The sequence below is a fragment of the Musca autumnalis genome, unplaced genomic scaffold (genome assembly GCF_047663935.1).
Source record: "Musca autumnalis isolate F117 unplaced genomic scaffold, ASM4766393v1 scaffold_5, whole genome shotgun sequence".
In the NCBI taxonomy this organism is placed as follows: Eukaryota; Metazoa; Arthropoda; class Insecta; order Diptera; family Muscidae; genus Musca; species Musca autumnalis.
In genome coordinates, this window is record NW_027412088.1 from 83,520,931 (window position 1) to 83,529,011 (window position 8,081).

The following is an 8,081-nucleotide window of genomic DNA, read 5'->3' on the forward strand; positions in this document are numbered from 1 at the left end:
AATATAACTAACTTTATTTTTCTTTTTTTCAGTAGCAACAACAGTACCAGCCGATGTATTTACGTGACGTGATACGTTGAATTCAAGAACAAGCTGAAGATGCAAAATACCCCCAGTCCATAATCAAGTAGAGAAGATTGTCGTTCACCATTAATCATTTGTAATTCAATTTTACTCACACAGCACAATCCACAACAAAATCCATATCAAACACATGCTGTTCCAATCAACTCAACGGTGAAATACTCAATCTCTTTCGTCCCAGTCAAAGAGTGGGTTATTTGGTACTTTGTGACGATCACAAGAGGAGATTACAGACCCACAACTCCTGTGCGGAATGTGGTATCTTTTGTACACAGGTAAGACATGCTTTTGAATGGTAATGTGTTCCAATGTATTTTAATTAATTTATTTCCTCTTTTTCTTTCCTAGGGTGAATTTGTCTTGTGTAAAAATCATCACTTTTTCTATGCGGTGGAATGCATAATCGTCGAGAACAAGCGAAAATATAGAAGACTAAAAGTGGTATTGTTGTTGTCGGCACTTTGTTGTTTTTATTATTATATTTTTTTAGTAGAATTTATTTTATTATTGTATCTTCAGTGTTGGGGTTGGCGTCGTTTGCTTGCTTTATGTACATAAAAAAATACTTAAATGTGTGTGGATATGAGTGCCTCAATAAAAACCAAAAATCAACAACAACAAGTAACATATTGAACAACAAGTGTATATTGAAACAATTTTTTTTCCAAAAAACGCATGTATTTAGGGAGTTTTAAAAATTTTGGGCGTTTGAAGTGACAAAAATGTTGATTAGGATTTAATATCAAAAGTTTTGCGGAGGAGATACTAAAAAGAATGGATCTCCAGCCACTACATATGGTACCATAGGGGTTTTTTAGAACTTCAGGGATGTTTGCTCAAGAAGTATGAACTTGCCCCTGAAACAACTTTTACCATCGCAATTGAGGCAGCAATGCAAGTTGCTTCAACAAAAATCAAAGTGATTCGAAAGCAGGTCTTAAAGTGAACATGTATCCGAAATTTTGAGTGGGAGGTACCGGATGGAGTGGACAAATATAGACCATATTTGAACCTGATCTATATCTGGTAGATATATTAGGATGTGTAAAGTATGGACCAATTCGGCCACTCTCTTCAAGAGTTATCGTACGCACAATTTTTCCGAACATTTTTGAACTTTTGTGGGGGAGGTACCTGAAGGAGTGGACCGATATGGCTTATCTTCGAACTTAAACTATGTTTGGACAAAATATTACTAAGGCCAAAATTTGGACCGAATCGGCAGACCTGTTCGAGAGTTATTTTGCCCTCCAACCTCCTCACACGGTGTCATAGGGGTTTTTTTGCAACTTTCAGGCTATTTTCTCAGGAAGTATGGACTTGCCCCTGATGAAACTTATACCGTCGTATGGAGGGCAGTGAATACAAGTTGCTAAAGCAAAAATCAAAGCGATTCGAGAGATGTTCCTAATCTGAACTTTTCCAAAATTTTGTGTGGGAGGTACCCGACGGAGTGGACCGATTGAGGCCATATTAAAACCTGATCTAAGTCTGGTACACGCTCCACGATGGGCAAAGTATGGACCAAATCGGTTACACCCTTCAAGAGTTATCGTGCGTACAAATTTTCCGAACATTTTCGAACTTTTGTGGGGGAGGTACCGGAAGGAGTGGACCGATATAGCTCATCTTCGAACTTAAACTAAGTTTGTACAAAATATTACGAAAGCCAAATTGTATGAAACACATTTCGTCCAAACATACTTGGGGTCTAAAACCATTATTTCGATGAGGCACATTTTGCCCGTATGAAAGTGTATATACCCTTCATAGCCTAAAGGCTGAGGGTATAAAAACACCTTAACTTATTTCTATAGTATTTTTAGCATTTATTTTAAAAATAAATAATTTTTTAGATTTTGACTGCAAAAAGTCGATTAATCGATTAACCGATAGTCGACTTACCTATCCCTAGAACAGAAGACCGCCTAATACCCTAGACAGACGGCAGCGTACATTTGCATTAAGATGTGCATTTAATTTTAGCGTGACAGACGACATGGTATTGCCATATTGAAATACCTAAATGCCTTTTAAAGTCAGTTTGATTTTGTGCATTAAGAATGTTGATAATGCACGAATTAATTTGAATTAAGGCAATTAATGCAAATTAACGCTGCCGTCTGTCTAGGGTATAAAGGGGCATTCTGTAATTAGTAAACCTGCTGAAGTGGTTTATTATTAATAAGAGGCATCCTTAGGATGTCTTCTGTAAATAGTAGGCCTCCTAAAGAGCAGACCTCCTAAAATGGTATTCTATAATTAGTAGATCTCCTATAGGGATATTCTATAATAAGTTACCTCATGAAGACGCCTTATACAAATACTAGACCTACGAATGCGGCAATTAATAATTAGGAAACCTTCCAAAAGAGTCTTCTATAACTTATAGACACCTTCAATTGGTCTTCCATAAATTGCAAATCTTCTACTGGGATATTCTATAATTAGGACTAAGAACCCAAGGACCCGGAAGGACAGTTCTGCCATAGGTCAAACTTCTGAGTTCAAATGTCGTTAGGTTTTTTGTCATGTAGGCATGTATAGTTTATAAAGAAAGAATTAATTTCGCAAAATGAATAGAAGATCACAATGAGTTCTTATGGACCACCACAAGGTCTTCTTATAGAAGACCACTGGACAGTGTTTGAATTTGCTACCAGCATAGCACTGAAATCACTAAAAATATGCTATTGCTATGCTGTGCTGTTTTCAAAAACAAAATCGAAAACTGTTGCTGTGCTATGCTGCGAACATAAAAGTAGCACAGCACATGGTCTATGCTGTGCTTCTGAAATCTTCACAGCACATAGCATAGCATAGTCATCAAAATCAAAAACGAATGCTGTTGCTATGCTGTGCTGCGAACATAAAAGTAGCATAGCACATGGTCTATGCTGTGCTTCTGAAATCTTCACAGCACATAGCATAGCATAGTCATCAAAATCAAAAACGAATGCTGTTGCTATGCTGTGCTGCGAACATAAAAGTAGCACAGCACATGGTCTATGCTGTGCTTCTGAAATCTTCACAGCACATAGCATAGCATAGTCATCAAAATCAAAAACGAATGCTGTTGCTATGCTGTGCTGCGAACATAAAAGTAGCATAGCACATGGTCTATGCTGTGCTTCTGAAATCTTCACAGCACATAGCATAGCATAGTCATCAAAATCAAAAACGAATGTTGTTGCTATGCTGTGCTGCAGACATTTTAACAGCATAGTAAACAGCCGCAGTCAAGAAAACAAAAACGAAAACTATTGCTGTACTGTGCTATGAACAAAGTCAACAGCATAGCATCAAACATAACCCAGAAAAATGTTTGATGGCAAAGAAGTATGTATGTATTTTAAATGTAACAGAATTTGCTATTGACCTGTGAAACCATGACTAAATGCACATTTCGATATTTTTAACACACTACTATGTCTGTTAATTGACAAAACAGTAATATATAATTTTTTAAAGTACCAAAAAAATCTCTTATGTCAAATTGTTACGAATCTCTTTACCTGAATGAAAAATTTGAGAAATAAGGAAAGAAACCCCATGACTATTTGCTGATTATTATTATTGGTCTACTGTAAAAAGCCCAAACATTCCTGTATGTTCTGCAACTAAATAATTGTTGTTATAGATAACAAAATTTCAAAGAAAATATTGAATAAATGATCGTTCTAAAACTATTCTTAGGACAAATATAAAAACAATTCGATAGACCGCTAAAATATAACAAATTTGACACAAAATATTATAAAACAAGTAAAAAAGTATCAGTCGGCCTTGCCGACAGAGATATACCCTCATCCTGTATGGATAGACATACCTTTTTTTCCCAAAAAAAAAAAAAAAAAACTTATGTATTTAAGGGGGTTTCAAAATGTTGGCCGTATGCACCGACAAAAGTATTAATAGGATTATCACACTAGCCAGCGAAAAACATAATATAGCTATATTCGGTTCGAGCCTTCCATATGGTGCCATAGAGGTTTTTTACAACTTACGGGCTCTTTTCTCAAGAAGTATGGACTTGCCCCTGAAAAAACTTTTACTGTCGTTATTGAAACAGCTAATGCAAGTTGTTTCAACAAAAATCAAAGTGTTTATTTATTATTGTCTTTTAATTGTCTTTTAATTAAAAATCAAAGTGATTCGAGAGCAGGTCTTAAAGTGAATTTTTCCAAAATTTTGTGTGGGAGGTACACGAATGGGTGGACAAATATAGTCCATATTCGAACCTGATCTATATCTGGTAGATATTTTAGGATGTGTAAAGTATGAACCAAATCGGTCACTCCCATCAAGAGTTATCGTGTGCACAATTTTTCCGAACATTTTTTAAATTTTGTGGGGGAGGTACATGAAGGAGTGAAACGATATGACTTATCTTCGAACTTAAACTAAGTTTGCACAAAATATTACAAAGACCAAATTGTGGACTTTTCTCAGGAAGTATGGACTTGGCCCTGATGAAGATTATACCGTTATATGAGGGGCAGTGGATGCAAGTTGCTACAACAAAAATCAAAGCGATTCTTGAACAGGCCCTAAACTGAACTTTACCGAAATTTTGTGTGGGAAGTACCCGAAGGAGTGGACCGATTGAGTCTCAACATTGTCAGTGAACTATAAGTATTTATGCCAAAATTCATCTGACAACGCCAACTCCTTTTATATTTGGCCACCGTTTATTCGAACTCGCGACATAGTGCAGCGTTTTTTGAGGTTATGCGCCAAAAATTTCGTAACGATTCGTGAGGTGTCACTAAACTGCACTTATTTCAAATTTTGTGTGGGGGGTACCTGAAGGAGTGGCCAGATATAATCCATATTTGAACCTGATGTATGCCTACAGGTAGTATTACCATATGCAAAATTTGGTTCAATTCGGTTACTCCCTTCGAGAGTTATCGTGCGCACAAATTTTGCGACAATTTTTGAACATTTGTGGGGGAGGTACCTGAAGGAGTGGACCTATATGGCCCATCTTCGAACTTAAATCAAATCTGGACAAAATATTTTGATACCCAAAATTTAAAACGAATCGATTGATCCGTTCGAGACTTATCGTGCGCACCAGCCAGCCAGACAGACAGACGGACGGACATTGCTAGATCTACTCAAAATTGTCTGAAACGGATATCATACAAACATACTTGGGGTCTAAAACCATTATTTCGATGAGGCACATTTTGGTCGTATCAAAGTGTAAATACCCTCTTTAGCCTAAAGGCTGGGGGTATAAATATAGTAACAATAGTTTCTTGAAACTAATTTATTTAGTCGGTAACCACACTAGCATGAATTTCATCAAACAACTTAATAACATTTTGTGTTTCTAGATCAAGTTCCACAGTAGAGTAAAATCGTGAAATTGATGTAGTGGAGAATTCGATCTAAGAACGCCTAATTTCATGAAATTTAATAAAATTCTCGCTATTGGCGTCTATGGCTTATGGAAGCGAACTTCGAGTTTCTAAATGCATGTTATTGCCACTTGTACCTGTTTTAATATATGTACTAGAGTGGTTTTAAAAATCGATGTCCAATTTTTATGCGGCAACCTCCTAAAACGTTTAGTTTTGTTAAAAATTAAGATTGACAGAGTTTGAGCTCAATCGGAGTATGTTAACACGTGCCACTGGTGCCTCAAAGTTTCCATGGGCCCTTTATATAGCCAAAATTAAAATCTGACCCGATTTTCAAAAATTTTTGTGGGATTACTTGTTTAGCAGCTAGTAAACTGTTTTCATCGATTGAACAATAAATGTGATCTGTAAAGTGAAAATTCGCCAATACAAATTAAAATTAAAATTTTATGGGGCCAATGGCGAATTTTCAGAAAATCACTCTATAGACCACATTTATTATCCAATCGATCAAAAAAGTACCATCTATGTACCTTGTAAGCAATAAACAGCACTGAACAACTCATAGGGCCATTATTATAAGTTTTCTTTTACTATTGGATGTATTTGAAAACGCAAAATAAACGAATTTGAAGACATTAAAAATATAATTTTCACATTTTAATATTATTTTAACCGGAACGCTAAAAAATTTGATCGAAAAATCCAAACTATAACCAAAGAAAGCTTATTTATAATAATGGGGGTTAGTGAGTTTGCTGGGTTAACATTAATTATGCTATGCTATGTAGAAATGTTTACAGCACAGCAGAGCACAGCAATCGTTTTTCGATTTCATGACTATGCTATGTGCTATGCTACTTTTATGTTCGTAGCATAGCACAGCAACAGTTTTCGTTTTTGTTTTTGAAAACAGCACAGCATAGCAATAGCATTCGTTTTTGATTTTGATGACTATGCTATGCTATGTGCTGTGAAGATTTCAGAAGCACAGCATAGACCTTGTGCTATGCTACGTTTATGTTCGCAGCATAGCACAGCAACAGTTTTCGATTTTGTTTTTGAAAACAGCACAGCATAGCAATAGCACTCGTTTTTATTTTTGATGCTGTGACTATGTGCTATGCTGCGTCACTTTCACAGCGCCAGCATAGACCTTGTGCTGTGCTGTGAAAAACTAGCAGCAAATTCAAACACTGCCACTGGATCTTCTTATAGACTACAGCAAGGTCTACTTAGAGAAGACCTCATGGTCTTCTTATAGAAGACCTCATGGTTTTCTTATAGAAGACATCATGCTCTTCTTATAGAAGACCTCGTGGTCTTCTTATAGAAGACCTCATGGTATTCTTATAGAAGACCTCAGTGTCTTCTTATAGAAGACCTCATGGTCTTCTTATAGAAGACCTCATGGTCTTCTTATAGAAGAGTTCATGGTCTTCTTATAGAAGAGTTCATGGTCTTCTTATAGAAGACTTCATGCTCTTCTTATAGAAGACCACAGGGTCTTCTTATAGAAGTCCTCATGGTCTTCTTATAGCAGACCTCATGGTCTTCTTATAGCAGACCTCATGGTCTTCTTATAGCAGACCTCATGGTCTTCTTATAGAAGACCTTATGGTCTTCTTATAGGAGACTTTAGGATCTTTTTATAGAAGACACAGGGTCTTCTTATGGAAGACAACAAGGTCTTCTTAAAGAATAGAACAAAGTCTTCTCGTAGAAGACCATAAATTCTACTTATGGAAGACCACAAGGTCTCCTTATGGAAGACCACAGGGTCTGCTTATGGAAGACCACAGGGTCTTCTTAGAGAAGACCGCACGGTCTTCTTAGAGAAGACCGCACGGTCTTCTTATAAACAATGTATTCTTTTAGAAGACCACAGAGTCTACTTATAGAATACAACAAGGTCTTGTTATGAAAGAACACATGGTCTTCTTATAGGAGAACACAAGGTTTTCTACTGGAATACAACAAGGTCCTTTTATGGAAGACCACAAGGTATTTTTATGGAAGACCACGAGGACTTCTTATCGAATATCACAAGATTTTCTTATGGAAGACCACAAAGTCTTTTTACGGAAGACCACAAAGTCTTCTTATAGAATACAGCAAAATCTTCTTATGGAAGACCACAGAGTCGTCTAATGAAAGATAACAAGGTTTCTTATAGGAGACCACAGGGTCTTCTTATAGAAGAACACAGGGTCTACTTATAGAAAACCACAAGGTTTTCTTAAAGAAGACCACATAGTCTTCTTAAAGAATAGAACAAGGTCTTCTTATAAAAGACCATAAAGTCTTCTTATGGAAGACCACAATGTCTACTTATGGAAGACCACAGGATCTGCTTATGGAAGACCACAGGGTCTTCTTATAAAAGACAATCATGTAGAGCATTTTTCATAGTAACAACATTTTCTTTAGTCTCATTTCGATAGGACTTGCGGTTTCCAAGCAAAATCGTGAAAATCTAAAAAACCCTAAAAATGTCATCTTTAGTCGAGATTTATTTAAAAAGCGCTCCGGCGATTTTTTTGTTTCTTTGATTTTCTCATTAATGAACATTGTAGTTTCAGAATCCGCAAAAACTTCCCAATTGTAAGCACCTTCCATTTAAAG

The 8,081-nt window shown here is 36.3% G+C and overlaps 1 protein-coding gene across 1 annotated transcript in view; it reads left to right on the plus strand.

The window, feature by feature from the left end:
* LOC141386676 (uncharacterized) overlaps positions 1-582 on the plus strand; it is a 44,345-nt gene extending 43,763 nt beyond the window's left edge. Inside the window, exons 4-5 of the mRNA XM_073955595.1 lie at positions 33-359; positions 433-582. The gene's annotated coding sequence lies outside the window, so the exon portion shown is untranslated. The remainder of the gene's footprint in view (positions 1-32; positions 360-432) is intronic.
* Positions 583-8,081: the final 7,499 nt, after the last annotated feature.